Here is an 18,580-nt window from a genome sequence, read left to right on the forward strand (position 1 = left end):
GTAGTATCCAAAACACAAATTTGAACCTTTGACAGACAAGTATGCATATAATTTTGGTTAGTTATATTTGTCACACCACATTTCTAGCAAGTTGAACACAATTTCAAGTAAATAGCTATATAAAATTTATAGGGGAAAACCAAAAAAAAAAAAAAAAGAGAAGAAACATGTTTCTCCACCTGCAGGATTTCAAAATGGAAAGCCAAATAATATAGTTTGGCATAGTGTAGAATATAAAATAATGTATGAAGCATAGATACTCTTTTACAAAAACAATTTTGGTGATGTTATTTCCTAAAAACCTTTTTTTTGGTCTATACAAAAGTAACCAGATGAAAAATAATATTGATGCATTATGTTACATAGAGGCAGGACCTTTCAGCTGCTAAAATGATTTAGAAAATATGGTGTATGAAACAGTCTGAGCCACTCATTCTGATTAGAGTATTAAAAAAAGAAAATCCACCCACATTTTAATAAAGGATATTCGTGGGCTCATTTAAGAAAAAAATTTATAAGAACTTGTTGAGATGAGTTTACATGGATAATGACTCCTTTAAATCTATTATCAAGTTTTAGCAGAGTGTAAGACCAAGCTTTAATTAGGAGGAATGGCTTGTGACTATGGATCAGCTATAGGCTAAGAATTGTGAATCTGAACGTATATTCTCTGTTTAAATTAGTTTAACTATACACTGATTTGTAACAAATGGTTTGGGTCAACTGTGTTTTGAATCACCTATTAATACATCAGCAACGAAAATATTTTTATTATTATGAATATATCTAAAATGTAAAGTGTCTGTCCCAATAGTTTTGCTTGAGGTGCAGGTGAGCATTAAGTGGAGCTTAGGAGAACAGTTGAAACTCTGAGTCTCAAACAAAAACAAAACAAAATGAAATCTTTATGGAAGTGTTAATTTATGTTTTACAATGTCCAAGTCCTTGTCTATACTGTCATAACAGTCAATAAGTCTTGGGGTAACTATGGCCATTTTAATAGTAAATATCTGACTGTACACTTTTGTCCTTTCCATACTGATATTGGGATCTTCCGGTTAGAATGCAGAAATAACAAGAAACCAATGCAGTCTTATGCAATTTTCCATACAACCAATGTAAAATTTAGCCCCTTACACATTATAGCAATTAAATGTATGTTATTTCATGTATTAAAATAACCCAAAATATCTTTAACCAATTTTTAAAATAGTTGAAATAAGTTGATAGGTAATGTTTGAGTAGAGATGACTTATTGGATTTATGACCTAACAATGGTTTTGAAAAGCCATCCAACTGGATGCATAGTATAATACAGTGGTATGAACCCAGATTCTGAATCCATTTTTCCCAGGTTCAAATCTTGGTTCTGCTACTTACTGATCTCAAGTATATTAGATAGTTTATGTCTCAGATTCCTCAAGTGAACAAGGAAATAGCAATAGTATATAACTTGCAAGGCTGTGGTGAGATTATCTAAGTTAATATATGTAAAATTCTTAGAACAGTACCTGCATATAATCACTGCTTTGTATTAACTACTGTTATTAACACAGATTAGATATAGTGGACATTATTATGCCTTATCTAAGGTTCAACATTGTGCTTTATCAAAGTTCTTTATTCACTCTCATTTTGGGGTTAAATGACTATATGATACTTGAGATTCTGACTTCTGATCCTTTTATTTGTAGTTCTATTATTCAGTTTACATATTGGCAAAGTGGCAATTCTACTAGCTGCCTATTTCAAGACTTTTTTAATATGGTATAAGAGCTAATAAAATATAAAAGATACTTTCCAAATAAAGAAATATATGTCTTCCAGTAAATCAGTAGAGAATTGCATTCAAACATGTATATCATTCATCTGAGTATCTTTAAATTGCCTTACAGACAAGTATAATTCTATTTAAGAGCCAGAGAAAATGAGATCTGAAATTACTTTTTCAAAAGGTCAAAAGGCAGAAAGCGAGTAACAAAATTGAGGTTTCTGAATTTCTACTAGAGCAGCCTAATCACTAAGCCTACCTGAGTCTTCCCAAGTCACTCTAATGACCCAGATGGTGAACAGTTAATTTGCCACATGAGTGCCCTAGACATAGGGGCACTTTACTCCATCACTTCCTCTGGCTCCTCTGTCTTCCCCCCACTGATTTCCAAAAAGCCTGTACCTCTCATTGTTAAGAAAGTTCCCTGTAAAGCTGAAATAAGCTGAACAACTTTTACTAGTGTATGGTGGAATTGTCCAGGTTTTTGCACAGACACATGTCTGGCTAGTAAAAAAAATACTCAACAAAAGATTTTTCAACATTCACTGTGTGTTGGTTGCTATGCCAGACAAAAAGAAAAATGAGGGATGATATTCATATTAATCTCTTGCGGCAAACATCTCCAATAGACCTCTTTTGATATGCCAAGGAGTTAGTAGTCTTGGAAAATCTTCACTGATAGTTCATTATTATTGGCCGCTTACATTAGCCTGCCAAATGTTGAACACAAAGTTGGAATCTGCCAACTTGGACCAATATGAAGAAACAAAGAGTTGATTACATATGCTCACCACTCACTGCCATAAGTTACCTTCCTTCACATACAAACATCCCCAAACCCTGTCTATCTCCCCTGGTGGGCATCCATGATGGACCCCTCTTTCTCTGTACCTCCATCACAAGCAAGGTAGAAATATATCCTTTCTTAAATGTATCTTAAACTTTTCTACAATATTATATGCCCTTGCTATGTCTTCATGTTCTGATATATTCCTTAGCTTACAAGACTTCAGCTGCCCTCCTTTCAAGCTAATATTTGTTCCACTTTTCTTTTCCAAGTTGACTTTACATTGAGTTTCCGAGTGTTTTATACAATATCTACATTTTTCTGTAATTTTGAGGAAAGGGAAATTGGAATATTCTAACGCAGAATTGGCTGTGTGCCAGTTCAAGATTTCTACATATACAGAGATTCACAATATTTAAGACTGGTTTCATGGACCCCTAGATGACATCTAGATGGACTAGAGATGTGATGTAGGTTATGTACTCCCATGAAATTGGGTGCAAAAATCATATATGTGTACAAACATGTATATAAAGATACATATGTATGAAAAAATATTTATCATATATATGACATGTTTTCAGGAAATATTTTGTAGATTTTCTCATATTCTCAACAAGAACTGAGATACAAAAGAAGAATAAAATCTTTAAAAATTATATTATAGAGGAACAGGTAAATGTATTTGGGAACAGTAATTATTCTAATAACGAGGAAAGACTTTTAAAAGTGTAAAGTACGTAGCATTGATAATACCAACTCACAGGGCTGATCAGAGAGATATTCATTAGAGGAGCTGGAAACATTTGCATGAGTGCAGAGGAGTAGAAAAGCATGCAAGGAAACCATTTCTATTGTACCATGAGTATAGAGGAAAGTATTTAAAAAGGATGCACTATGGGATAAAGGCACTAATGACTTCCATCTTTATGATTATTAACTACAAAAGTATTCCTGTGCAAGTCATTTTACATGAATTGCTTAGTGCCCACTACAACTTTATGAAACAGGTACTAGAGTGCATTTTATTATCCCATTTTACGTATAAAAAAACTGATGATAAGTGAGGATAAGAAACGGTACTAATCGTGTAGCTAATAAGTGGATGACAAGGTGTAAACCTTAACCATTAAAAGCTCACTAACCAGTGCTGGCTGGAGCAGATGGTTGATTTTGAGATGAAAATAGAAATGAGACTTTGTAGGAGAAGGAATAAATTGGCACATGAATAAAATCCTATCACTCTCTCATTCAAATTTAGGTACAGTTGTTAATGAGTCCACATTCTAAATGACTTCTTGCTCTGCAGCATCAACAGAAAACTCCTCTTACAACTGATTTCAAATGTATAAAGTTATCATTTAATAATCTATTTTAATCCTTCTTTTCTTTCAGATGATGAAAAGCGTTCTTCAACAATGGGGATTCTTGCTAGCTATTGTCTTCTTTACTATGCAGTTGCTTTATAAGATACCCTTATTATAGTGCCAATTAAAGTTCTGATAAAAGATGAAAAATGCTGCAGTTCATTTTGACTAAGAATAGATATTAACACCTTTCACTTTGTGATTATGTACCTTGTTCTCACTAAGTTATAAAAAGCTTCTTTCTTTTTTCATATTTAATGAAATGAATTGGAGACAAGTTGCTGACCTTTCAGAAAGAATCTTGCTAGAACATTGAGCCAAAAAGCAAATTGAATAAGTAAGCAATTACTAAGGATTATTCTTTGCCTTGGACTTTGATCAATGAGAATGGAATGTGCAGCTGCCATCGATATATTTGGAGTTGAAAAGAGGAATTTGTACTTCTAGTGACCTAACAGAATATTTGTGTGTTGGGTGAACTGGAAGACATCCTCCAGTCTTATAAGAAACTCTAAGAAATAAACCAGATGATTGAATACCTAAATACAAAATACTTTTTAAAAAATGAATCCATTCAAAAATTTGATCATATACGAATAAATTCAGAATAGAAAATTCTAATATCCCAGATCATTTTAAATACCTTTATCTTCCTTGTGATAAACAAACTAACAAAAATAACCCAAGGAATCATTAAAAAAAACTCTATACACAGTGGTAATAAAGGGAATGTAGTCAACATAATAAATGCCATATATGACAAACCCACAGCTAACATATACTCAACAGTGAAAGCTGAAACTTTTTCCCCTAAGATCACAAACATGACAAAGATGCTTACTCTCACCACTTTTATGCACATGGTATTGGAAATCCCAGCTACAGGAATTAGGCAAAAAATAAACAAACAAAAGATATCCAAATTGGAAAGGAAAAAAGAAATTGTCACTATTTGCATGTGACATGATACTATATATAGTAAACCCTAAAGACATCATCAAAAAACTTACCTAATAAATGAATCCAGTAGAGTTGCAGGATATAAAATTAATGTACAGAAGTCTGCTGCATTTCTATACTCTAAAAACAAACTATCAGGAATAGAAATCAAGAAAACAATCCCATTTACAACTGCATTAAAAAGAATAAAATACCTTGGAATAAATTTAACCAAGGTGGTGAAAGACCTGTACTTGGAAAACCATAAGATACTGATGAAAGAAATTAAAGATAACACAAATAGATGGAAAGATATACTGTGCTCATGGGTTGTAAAAATTAATATTGTTAATATGACCATACTATCCAAAGCAAACTGCAGATTCAATGCAATCCCCAACAAAATTCCAATGGCATTTTTCACAGAAATAGAACAAATATTTCTAACATTTATATAGAACCACAAAAGACCACAAAAGCCAAAGCAATCTTAAGAAAGAAGAGCAAAGCTAGATGTATCATGCTTTCTAATTTCAAATTTTACTACAAAGTTACAGTAATCAAAACAGTATGGTACTGGCATAACAACAGACACATAGATCAATGTAACAAGATAAAGAGCCCAGAAATAAACCCCCCAACACATATGGTTAATTAATTTATGATAAAGAAGTTAAGAATGTATAATGGAGAAAGGACACTCTCTTCAATAAATTGTGTTGGGAAAACTGGACAGCACATGCAAAAGAATGAAACTGGACCACTGTTTCACACCATACACAAAAATTAACTTAATATGATTAAAGACTTGAAGGTAAGACCTGAAACCATAAAAATCCTGGAAGAAAACATAGGCAGTAAAATCTTTCACATCAGTCTTGGCATTGAATTTATGTATCTGACTCCAAAAGCAAAGGCAACAAGAGCAAAAATAAACAAGTGGAACAACATCAAACTAAAAGTTTTGCACAGCAAAGGAAACCATCAACAAAATGAAAAGTCAACCTTGTAAATCAACTATACTCCAATAAAAATTTAAAATTAAAAAAAATGAAAAGGCAACCTGTGGAATGGGAGAAAATATTTGCAAATCATACATCTGATAATGGGTCAATATCCAAAATATGTAAAGAACTCAACCCAGTAGCAAAAATAACAAACAATTTGATTAAAAAAGGTACATTTTCCAAAGGAGACATACAAATGGCCAACAGGCACATGAAAAGATATTCAACATCACTAATCATTAGGGAAATACAAATTAAAACCACAATGAGTCATCACCTCATACTTGCTTGAATGGCTATTATCAAAAAGGCAAGAAATAACAAGTGTTGGAGAGAATGTGAAGAAAGGGAACACCTGTACACTGCTGGTGGGAATGTAAATCAGTGTCGCCACTATAGGAAACAGTATGGAGGTCCCTCAAGAAATTAAAAATAGAAATACTGTATGAGCCAGCTGTTTTACTTCTAGTCATTTATCTGAAGCCCCAAAAATACAAATTTTTTTTTTTGTAAAAACATGTACAAAGTTTATTATTAGAGACAGCACAACAACAAGTGAGAGAGCACACAGAGAAACAGTTTGCTTAGTTAAGACAGAAGCAAGGCAGAGATGCACACAGAGAGAAAGGCTGTGGGTGTCCTCCCTAATGAGGAGGAGTGCAGTAAAGAGGCCGTTAAGTCACTTATATAGGGCAGTTTTTCTGGGTCTTTGTTTACCTTTGGCCAATTATCTGGTTTCTTTTTCTACACCTGACCTGCCTTAGGACCCTCCCCAACATGCATGCACAACTTTTTTCCAAGATGAATTACAGGCCAGAGGCCTATGGGACAGCCTTAGCATCACATATTATAGGGTTGTGCCCCCTCCTTTTTGACTCCCAAGGAGCCTTTCTGTGCATGTGCAATGTTTCCTTTGCCCCAAGGATGGGACATGTATGACCTCTTGATCTTTTACCAGTGTTTAGCCCCTCTCTGTCCCTACCATAAAAGTGTCCAATGTCCGGTTATCTACCCTATTCCTGTTGCCATTTCTTATATCGAAGTGCAGATCTTGAAATATAGAAAGGAGTCCAATCATAAATATATAGTCTGATGCCCGAAAAATATATGCACCTCTATGTTCATTGCAGCATTATTTACAATAGTCAATATATGGAAACAATCTAGATGTCCATAGATGGATGAATGGATAGAGAAGACGTGATGCACACACACACACACACACACACACACACACACACACACACACACAATTGAATACTACTCAGCCATAAAAAAGAAGGAAATCTTGCCATTTGTGACAACCTGAGGGTATTATACTAAGTGAAATCTTGAGGGTATTATAGTAAGTGAAATAAGTCAGACAGAGAAAGACAAATACTGTATGATTTCATCAATATGTGGACTTAAAAATAAACAGACAAAACAAAACAAAACTCATAGGTACAGGAAACAGATTTGTGGTTTCCAGAGGAGAATGGGGTTGGGGGGTGTGTGTGAAGGGAGTCAACTGCATGATGACAAATAGTAAGTAGACATACTGTGGTGATCATGCTGCAGTGTATACAAATATCAAATTATTACTTTGTATACCTGAAACTAATATAATGTTATATACCAATTTTACTTAAAAAATGCAGGAATTTTATAATAAAGATGACTTATTTTATGTATTATTTTATGAAAACTTACCTTTTGTGGTATTAACCAAAAGCACTCTCCTGCAGAATATCATCTTGGGATTTTTCAAAACGGCCACTGGTTCAATGCTCTGTAAATATCGAGTCACTTCTGGCTTTGCCTAAACCAAATGAACAGACCAATTAACCACAATTAGTAGGTAATGATGATATTTACATGCTTAAAGATTTTTGCTGTAAAATTTTTCAGTGATTAAAAGAAAAGCATAGGTTACTTCTTGATTTACAAGATTTTATACAAATGACAAGATATATCAGGTGCTTATTTTTGCCTACTAATTTTTAAAAAGTGCTATTTTTAACTGAATTATATAATCAGTTTTCATTGTATTAGTATTCCATAGTACTACACAAAACTTGAAACAATTACAGAAACACGTTTTAGGTGTATTTACTTAAAGGAATTGTGTCATATATACTCTGGATGCTCAGCTTTCCATGTCACAATGTGCTTTAGAGATTTTTCTATGTTAGAATAAAACAGATCTACCTTATATTTTTTTTCCTAATCGAGATATAGTTGACACACAATATTATACTAGTTTCAGGTGTACAACATAATGATTTGCTATTGGTATATATTGCAAAATGATCATCATAATAAATCATAATAAATCTAGTTAACATACATCAGAACATGTAGTTCTAACTGTTACATAGCAGTATACAGTATAGATAGAGCATAATTTATTTAACTATATCCATATTACAACATCACATACTGGTGATGTTGTTTCACCAGTACTGCAACAATCCCATCTGCCATGTCTCTTTGTATACCATTGATTACTTTTATAGCAGATATACAGAGCAATGAAATAATAATATTAATGTGTCATATAACTTTTAATTTAACTAATACTGTCAAATTATCCTGCACATAATTGTATTAATTTGAAATCTCAAAAGTAGGAAAAGTTTCCTTAATCCAGGAGTTTATCATCCTTTTTTATTTTATCCATCAAATGAGTGAAGGATATTATCTTATTATTATAATTTGTATTTTCATGATGATTGATAAGGTTGAGCATATTTTTCCTTAAAATTTTGTGACCATTTTTTGCTGTAAATTACCTTCTCACATTTTCCATTTTTTTCTATTAGTAGCCTTTTTCTTATTTATTTATATTAGTAAATAATATAGAGATTGGTTCTTTGTCTTCATATAGGTTGTTAATGTTTTCTCCAGGTCTTACATTTTCATTTTAACTATCTGTGAAGCATTTTATCATATTGATATCTTAATACTTGAGGTAGTAAACATATTTTTCCTTATATTTTTATTTTGTGGGAACTTCCAGAACCATAATGTTATTAATCACCCTTTTATGTATGATTTTCCATTTTTGTACACTTAGCTCCTTACTATATTGAGAATTTGTTTCATGAAAATATAAGACAGAGTTGTAACTTGTTTGTTTATATATTTTTTTTTCTATTTTTGCCCTGTTTGTAACATGTTTAGCTGTCTTTCAAATTAGGCCCTTGCTATTATTGCTCCAAGTCTTCCCCCAAATTCTCAGCTATTCTTAAATATTTTATGTTGAAGGTAAATTTGTCAACTGCTTATAAAAACCTGGTTGAGATTTTTATTGATGATTTTTTTTTCTTTATGGCTGTGCCAGGCAGCATGCAGGATCTTAGATCCCCGACCAGGGATCGAACCCAGTGACCCCTGCACTGGAAAGGCAGAATCCTAAGCACTGGGCCTCCAGGGAATTCCCTGATTGATTTCAATCAGGGTTTCAATTTAAGTGATAAGTTAAATTTCAGTGATAAATTTAAGAAGAATGTGCATATTTCCCACAAGACATTGCCACCAAAACAAGGTATATTTTACCACTGTTTACATCTTACATCCATTAGTAAAGTTACATATTTTTATATAATTTTTGCATGCCTTACATTTGCTTCTAGGGTTTTAAAAATTATTTGTTATTATGAAACTTTAAAATTTATCCAGTAATTAGTAATTGCTGCAATTTAAGAATATCCATTAGTTTTAATATATGCATCTTGCTGCCTTTTCTTGTCAGTTTTGTTCAGACAGACCCTTGGTAAAACTCTTCTTTAGTGGCCTGAAGTCCAATCCATATAATTTCCTCTACATTTTATTGGGAAAACACTAATATTACAAATCTAGCTTACTAAATATTGTCTCTGGTTAAGTAACTAGATCTTTGGGCACATTTCTCAGTCAAATACTTACCACATTCTTAAACAAATGAATCCTGAAACCACTTGTCACGGTTGTGAGAGAAGCTTTCTTCTAAAATTATTCCATCTTGATGACTTAGGCTGCAACTAAAGAAGAGCAAGAGGTTTCCTTATTAATCTTGTCTTTAAAGAAAAGTGAAAAAAGTGAAATAACTATTTGATGTTATTACTGTCTATTTATCTACACCAGGAGAGGTGATAACAAGATCTGATAGAATCCTTTGGAAGACATTCTATTGATGGCAAAAGCAATATTCTATTGATGGAGCTCTCACTCCATCTCCCTAAAGCAATACTGGGTAAATTATGAGGCCAGTCACCTGCTTTTGTAAATAAAGTATTATTGGAACACAGCTGTGCCCATCATTTACATACTGCCTAAGGCTGCTTTCATGCTATAATAGCAGTGCTGAATATTTATAACAGAGACCTAATGGCCCATGAAGATTAAAATATTTATATTCTGGCCCTTTACAGAAAAAAAATTGTAGATACCCGATCTAAAGGTTTGGAATTCAGATCTACTTAGATATTTGAAAAAGGAAAAAATGATCTCCATCTGTACAAACAGTGGGTTAAACACATACAAGCAAAGGGTTAAAATCACTGGAGTAATATTACCTGAATATTGTGCAAGAGTTTTGGTGAAGAAAATAAGGCAGCTGTAGAATAACACTTCGGTTCCTAGGTTTCATGGTATCATAAAATTTCTGTCTCATAGTTTATTTTAGAATAACTTAAATAACCAAAATTAAGGTCTGTGCTAGAGGAAACAGTCCTGATTTTGACAATAACCTGATTCAGTTCTAACAGTTTAGGGACTGATCCTCTTTCATGTTGTTTTTGTTCTCTACTAAGGAGGAAATCTTATTGCCTGAAACAAGAAGAATATTTGTCTTTTCAAATACTTATGCCACATTACTAATTTTTCTTTCTTTCTCTTCTTTCTTTCCTTTCTTTTCTTTCTTCTCTTTTTCTTGTTTCTTTTAGTGTTGACTAGAAGTCTATTATTAGCATGTTAAAGGGTAACAGTGATAGACATATGTATATACTACAGAGATTTTTTTTAAACTGTGAAATCTAAGACCTTAGAGATATTTTAATAAAATTTAATTCTAAATTAAATTTATGCATATTTAATCCACTTGGTAGTTAATCATATAAGATATTATGATACCTCTCTAGATAATAGCTAATTGTTTTTAATATGATAATGCCTAGTAAGATTATTTGATATTTTTAAAATCTAGCATTGCAGATTATATTCACATGTAAATTAGGTTTCAGTATAAGTTAATTCCCTGAGGTACTTTGGTTTGTTAGAAACTGTAAGACTAATGCATCTGTATAAGTAGCTCAAAAAACTGTTAGGTATAAATGTGAAGATCCTCATGGCCCTCACATTCCAAGAGCTACAATACTTACTAACTAACATAACACCGTACCCACCTGAGCAACACAAAATTTGCTTTTCATAATTTCAACTTATATTATTTTCTTAAAAGTGGCATGATATATTTATAAGCAATTCATTTGCAAAAATGGAACTTTAGAATTAAATGAAATTATTAAAGACAAGTGAATATTTAATATATAAACAGTTTGAAGAGTACCCCACTAATATATATATTTATTAAATATATATGTTTATTTATTGTCCTCCAGGAAATACCCTTTCCTGAGTGATATGAGGTAGTTCCTCTAATTTCTATGCTTCTGATCAACTCAATTATCTCAGTGAGATAGTAAAGTATTTTCTCAGTTGCTTCAGTCTGTTCTTTACTCAAAATACTTACAGCCTCCCAAAGGAAATCCAGATACTTAATTCAGAATCTTTACAATCTATTTTTTATCAGACATATCTTGTGATTAGTGATTATTAATATTATGTGTTCTCATGTTATTGAACTTAATAAGTACAATAATATTTAAATGGTTTCCAAATCGTGGGGTGCCTCATGGTGAACTGACACGTTCATGGATAACAATTATAAAATCTGGACAAAATATAAAAACACATATTTGAAAGCCCTGAAGAATGAACAAAAGCAGGCAGAAACTAGAGGGAAGATGACCACCTAAAGAAAGGTGTTGCACCAGGTAAATTTGCATTTATACGGCTTAATGCCTTAAGATATACCCCAGCATCCACAATGAGAGAAGGCTGGAATTAATGAAAAAAAAAAAAAAAGAAAAAGGATGTAAGTAGCTGGAGTTGTCAGAGACCAAGTTGTAGGCTACTAGCATAGTCGCAGAATGCAAGTGGGGAAGAAAAGACAAAACCACAGAAGAGTGAGTCCCATAATTGATTTATATCCACACTAAACCCTCAAATGACCCATAAAGTATTCATGCAAGTATAAGTCACAGCTGGAAGTCTCAAAGAACAGAATTTTGCAGCTGCTGTGCATCACATGAATGATATTTTGGAGTCTGAGTTCACAGAAGTAAATTGCATGCTGCTAACAAGTATCAAAAATTTTCAGAGGTAGATAAAAAAGTCAGGGTCTTTGCAACATATTATTCATAATGTACAATATAAAGTCTAAGATTATTGAAAATGCAAAAACTGGGAAATATAATCTATTTCCCAAAGATGAACCAGATGCTATTATTAGTAGAAAAGGACCTTAAAACACCCATGATAAATATTTACAAAAGCATAAAAAGAAAATATTTTTAATGAATAAAAATATAGGGAAAACTCAGCAGAAAATAAAAATGGAAAAGATCAAATTAGATATTATAGAACAGAAAGTTATAATAACTGAAATTTAACAACACTATATGGGCTTGACAGCAGGTTGGAGAGAGCAGAAGAAAAGAGCAATAAAATTAAAGATATATTAATAGAAACTATACTACATAAAAAACACAGAAATTTTTAAAAAATAAACCATGGAAAAATATCAAGTGGTCTAAAATACATGTGATTTTTATTCCAGATTGAAAACAGATGAAAAATGGTACTAAAAAAATAATAGCAAAAAAAAATAAATAAATAGCATTTCTAAATTTAGCAAGCAAACAAGCAAGCAAGCAAGCAAGCAAGAAAGAAATCAACCTACAAGTCAAAGAATTTTTAAAAAACACAAGCAGGGTCAAACAAAAAATTACAGCCATACATGATCAAAGTACTGGACACTGAAGATAAACAGAAACTCTTGGACACAGTCAGAAAAAAACACATTACGAACAGAAAATTAGAAATACAAATGATAGTTGACCTCTCATCAGAAAAATATAAAGACTAGGAGACAATGAATCAACAACCTTAAAATGCTGAAAAGGAAAAAACAACACCTCTCAAACCGTAATACTATAACTAGTAAAAATATCCTTTGGAAATTAAAAGAAAATACATTTTCAGATAAAACAAAAAATGGAGAGGTATCACCAGCAAATATTCAATGCAAGGAATGCTAAAGAAAGTCCTTCAGGATGAAGATGAAAGACACCAGATGTAAACTCACACCTACATGAAGGAATGAAAGGCAAGATCCCATTTGATGAAGAGAAAAACAAATCTTCAAAGAGTTAAGAAATTTGGTTAGCGTAGCTTGACTAGGATGGGCAGAACCAGAATTCAGTGCAAGGTTATATATCACAGGACTTGAGCTTCCATCCATGAAGTCTCTCTGTCTTGCTTTCCTCCTGCTCTCACTAACGCTTATGGTAATATACTCAGCTCACACACACACACACACACACACACACACACACACACACATAAGCACATAAGCACACACAATTCATTAACTAAAAATTAATGTCACAATAGAAATCAATTCAACTCACTTTGTGTGTCATTTAACACAAAGTGTAATGCCCTAGACATTACAGTCCAAATGAGTTAGAATATAATCTCTTTGGGGGAGTGACTGGTTTTAGCAACATTCAGATGCTGAAAATAGAAATATGGATCAAGATAAAAAGTATTAGGTTCCGTTCTCCCTAGCAGTTGGCTCCAGTTTTCACGTGGCTTCTCCCTAGGGACTTCATATATAATAACATCTGAGAACCAAGTCCAAGGCCAGGGGTGGAAGATGGGGTATTGGGTCTGTAAAGTTGACAACTCACCACGGTCTTGTTTTTAAATGACCAACTTTAACCCTTTTCATTATATTCTTAAGCTTTATAACAATATGTAATTTTTGGAAATATGTTTATGGGGCAAAGTCAAGCCCCATGACCAAGTATAGTCTATACCATGGGTGTTCCCTATATAAAGAATAAAGAATAAATCCCATTCTCATTAAGCAATTGTAGTTAAGTACAAAAACTGGATACAAATTAGACACAAAGAGGAGAAACTTAACACACACAGACCAAAAAACCACAAAAATTGATATAAACACAATCCTGTCATTAGGCCCCTAGCAACTAAAAATAAATGTAGATACAGTTGTTTATCTGAAAATAGACACAATTACTAATTGATTAGAAACATGCTAAAAATTTACACAATTTGACTTCCAGACCTGTTCTCCCTCTTTCCTCTGATTTCTATATTTCTTTCCCTTAGAGTCATGTTCTCCAGAAGCAGCCCCTGAGAGGGGGATTTAAGTTCAGATGGGTTAATAAGTAATTGCTCCCAGGGAAGATTAGTAAGGGGTGGAAGAGGTAAGATGGGGAAAGATAGAAAGAAAGCTAAGCAAGCTATCAATTTTATGTCCCAGCCAGAGTGAAACAATGACTTCATCTGCCAGATACCATCCATGCATGGTTTCCCAAGGCTGCAAAGACCCTATTACGTTGGGAGGTAATTGTATCCTCATTGGGAATACTCAGGTCTCTTTCAGAATATTCTGTGCATGAATCCTCAACCATTCCTTATGTTAATATTGATAGCCATTCTTAGCATGTGTCATGACATTTTTTATGACAAAATCCCCCCCCATTAGAGGTGATAACGTAAAGGGAAAGACATTGGTTCTCACTAAACAAATTAGTACACAATTCATAAGAGCAAGAGTAGGCTTTTTTCTTTAGATAATGATTTACTGGAAAAACAAAGATCTGATGACACTAAGCTGATTTTATACTACATATAGGCAACTAATGAGCTATTTTAACTTAGTTTGTTTTGTACATAATTTAAAAGATCATATTAATAAACAGAAAATTCTGCTTTGTTTACTTGCATTATTATTGATACATGTGAGTACAAATATTAAAAATGTAAGTATATAAAATTACAAATTATATATCAATATAAATCACAAATTATAACCTGTCTCAAAAACATCTGGAGAGACATCCAGTATCTTTTGTTGACAGAAAATTTCATTGTTTATTTTATAAGACAATATAGAAAGAGTTAAAAGCACCTATTTGTAGAGCATTTAAAAACTTTTATTCAATAGAACCTCCTACTCTAAAATACACTATTATCTTGACTGAGATTCAGAAAGGAGAGTATTAGGAATCAGTTTCTGCCATTTAAGTCAAAATATGTGTCAAGATAAGCCAACTTCAATCCTTTGAGGAAAATATTGGAAGATTGATTAGGATTAGTTTGTCATTAGTTAAAAACATTCTATGATAATACATTTGAGATTTATCATCTATATATTAGGTGATATCAAGGGTAGAGGAGTGCTATGACTGAACTAATAGTCTAAAAATAACTCTGAGTTGTGAGTGAAGATTGAACTTTATAGGAGATAGAAAAGAAGCAAGAAAAAAAATTAGGAGTCTATTCAGTAGGTCATGGAATAGTCCTGGACCAGGCAGTGGCCCTGATCATGCCAATAATGGGATGGATTACTTCCCTCATTTCATTTTTGCAAGTCTTTTCTATGACTTCTCTGGAAATTTCTTATGGGAACAAAAAAAAAAATCACTGTTTTCTGAGTTCTGTAACATCCAAACAGTTTACTTGTTTCAATAGGTTAGGAGATATGGTATTCTTCTTATAACCTCAAATATTTAATCCATTGCCTGAAACACTATTGGTGCTCAATAAATATGATTTTTGAATGAATGAATGCATAACTGAATGAGAAAACTTGGATTTCAGTGTGATTTCATGTGACTTTCTGTCATTTCTTAACTATTCTGAGTTTTTGATTTCTAATGTATTAAAGGAGAAAAGAAAAATAATACCTACATTACAGACATTTTATGGAAAACTATAGAGTAATTTTCTAAACTATAAAATAGTTTAAATTTTTGATGTTATTCTCTATTATTATGATATTTTGGTTGTAAGTAATGTTATGCTTGTAGAATTTTATTTTTTAAAAGTCATTTAGTTTGCTATATCTTAAGGGTTGTTTTTCCTTAGGTACTACATATATATACTTATTTATAGAACAAAGTACTATGCCAATGTAAGAAGTGGAAATTAAATTTTAGAAGTTTCACAATGCAAAATAATTGTGTTACCTTTTTATATACATGAAAATATACCTTACGTGTATTTTGCTTAATTTAAAACCTACATGAACTTTAGCTTTCATATTTTAAACCCAGAAAGTAGCTTGATGGGTAACTAGAAGCAATTAATTATCTTTTTTGAGCTTATTATCATTTTATTGTGGCTTTTCACAAATTCACCCAAACTGTCAATATCTTAGTTTTGTTAATTTTAAAAAGGAAAATAATTTTTGAATTAACTATGGCTTAACAAAGAAAGGGGAAATCTAACATACGGATTTTAGGATTTATAACAAAAACAAAAATTCCATTACAAGGAGAACTGATACAATGTATATTCCTGTCTCAAAAACAAAACAAACAAACAAACACCCCCTCAGCGGGATTAGTAAAAAGCTCTAATAGAGTTTTCAGGACACCAACTAGCTCTTTAAAAGCACATCATTTCTTAAGTGAAAAGTAGTCAGAAACATTCTGGGTTCCTCTCGAAATTGAGGTAAGCTAAAAAAAAATTTTAACACAATAAGAGAAATATAAAAAGATTTAAGAAATTTGGGTCAAACTTAAATGTCACCATATCTCTCCTATTTGTCAGGAACATAAAGGATGAAAATGTTCAGATTTTATTTAACTTAAAATAAAAATAACAATGCTTTACCACTTAGAATCTTTACTCTTTTACTCTATATCATTTTAGGGAATAACAGAATCTCAGAATTGGAAGGGGCATTAGGGTCATCTATTCCAGTGCCGCCTCCAATGGCTTAACCCCCTTAATTGTATTTCACTCAAATGTTGGCTTATTTCTCTATCTACTTCCCTTCACAAATTATTGCAATTTGGAAAAACTCTACTGGCTAACTATTGTTTATATTGACCCAATTTACTTCCCATAAATGTTTTCTATTCTGGGTTTAAACAAAGCAAGAACAGAAGAAAATATACCTACAGCTGCAGGGCAGAATATATCCTTGTATCACATAGGGAAAGAAACACAAACACAATGAGAAAACAAAAAATGAAGAAGCCCAAAGGGGCAATTGCTCATGGTGCTTTCAAAGTCCAACTCTAATAAGAGGCTTTGTAATTTGAAAAAAGGTATCAGCAAGGAAACATTTAGTATGTGATTCTAAATAGTACATAGTTCACATAAAGCCAAGTAGAAAGAAAACACCCCTCCCCATATGCAATACATAGATAGAAAATAAACAAATGAATTTAGATAGAGATATAGCAATCTGTGTTTAAATTTCTATTGATTTATAACTATATCTACAATTATTTCAATACTATGGCCACAGAGATCTCCTGAGAGAACACAATGACATTTGAAATGCAGTAAAATATCTGCTTCTCAGGACTAGGGCTCTCACAGTCCATTCCCCCATCTTCCAAACTCATGATATAAAGCAAACATGAACTAACAACAGAGTTCAGAAGCAGAGTTTCAGAGAGAAACATGGGAAAGCATGGCAATGGGCAGTAAGTCACCAGGATCTGAACTCCAGGCCTGTGAAAACAAAATGTTCAATGCTAGTCGTGGTTACAATTTTTAGGAAGTTAAAGAACTTAGCATGTTCCCCAGGTAAAGACTCTAGAACCAGGGGAAAAGGCAGGGAGAAAGGGTTACCTACACGCTGAGTTGAGATGCAGACTTGTATTTGTATGATTAATTGAGGGAGTGCCCAATGGAGAAGGGGAGGTGAGGTACCAGAATAGAGCAGGGAAAAATACTTAGGTGAGAGCATATTCTCATTTAGAGACTAATTTCAGCCTAATTCATTAGGGACTCCAGAGTACAAATTTCTCGAGTCGGTCAGACCATGAGGAAAGAGGCTGGCATTTGCTACCTACCCTGTCTAAGGCCATCATTAGCTTAGGGCTACCCGGGGTAACACTGGGAATTGGGCTTAAATTCCATGCAAAACATAGAGCATTTTAGACAAAGCCAAAGATGTATTAGCTGCAGGGAGAATGGCATGGAGTCTCAAAGTACTGAATGAGAAATGCTCAAACATTTCCAGCTGAAACTCAGCGTTAAGGGTTTGGTCTTCAGTTCTGGTGGGCAGGGTTCACCAAAAGTGTTCGGTGTGTACAACTGTTTTTCAAATATACACCGTTTTGGACAGAAGAAAGCCACACTGAGCCTGGCAATTTTGGAAATCTCTTAACCTATCATTATACTTAATGAATGTTTAAATACTGCTTTATTTTTTTCAGAATTGTTTCTCACAGATTACTTGAAGATCACACCTCTAATAGAAATATGTCTCTTTGGTATGGTAATCTCTGACATGTGTCCTATCGCTGACTTTTTAGCTCATTTGACAGAATTTCAGGTTAATCTGGACCAAAATCTTTTCATGCTGTACCAATTACATTAAATTTTAAGTATCATAATGTCAAAAGCA

General features: G+C 32.8%; 1 protein-coding gene across 13 annotated transcripts in view; it reads right to left on the reverse strand.

Annotated features, from left to right (window-relative positions):
- LOC307175034 (uncharacterized protein) overlaps positions 1-18,580 on the reverse strand; it is a 527,231-nt gene that overhangs the window by 261,740 nt on the left and 246,911 nt on the right. For 12 of the 13 annotated variants that reach the window (XM_079899803.1, XM_079899796.1, XM_079899801.1 and 9 more), the window contains 2 exons: positions 9,781-9,875; positions 7,564-7,672 (listed from right to left, as the gene is read on the reverse strand). The gene's annotated coding sequence lies outside the window, so the exon portion shown is untranslated. The remainder of the gene's footprint in view (positions 1-7,563; positions 7,673-9,780; positions 9,876-18,580) is intronic. The other variant, XM_079899804.1, reaches the window with a different exon arrangement.

Source organism: Stenella coeruleoalba (genome assembly GCF_951394435.1).
Source record: "Stenella coeruleoalba genome assembly, chromosome: 16".
NCBI classification, from domain to species: Eukaryota; Metazoa; Chordata; class Mammalia; order Artiodactyla; family Delphinidae; genus Stenella; species Stenella coeruleoalba.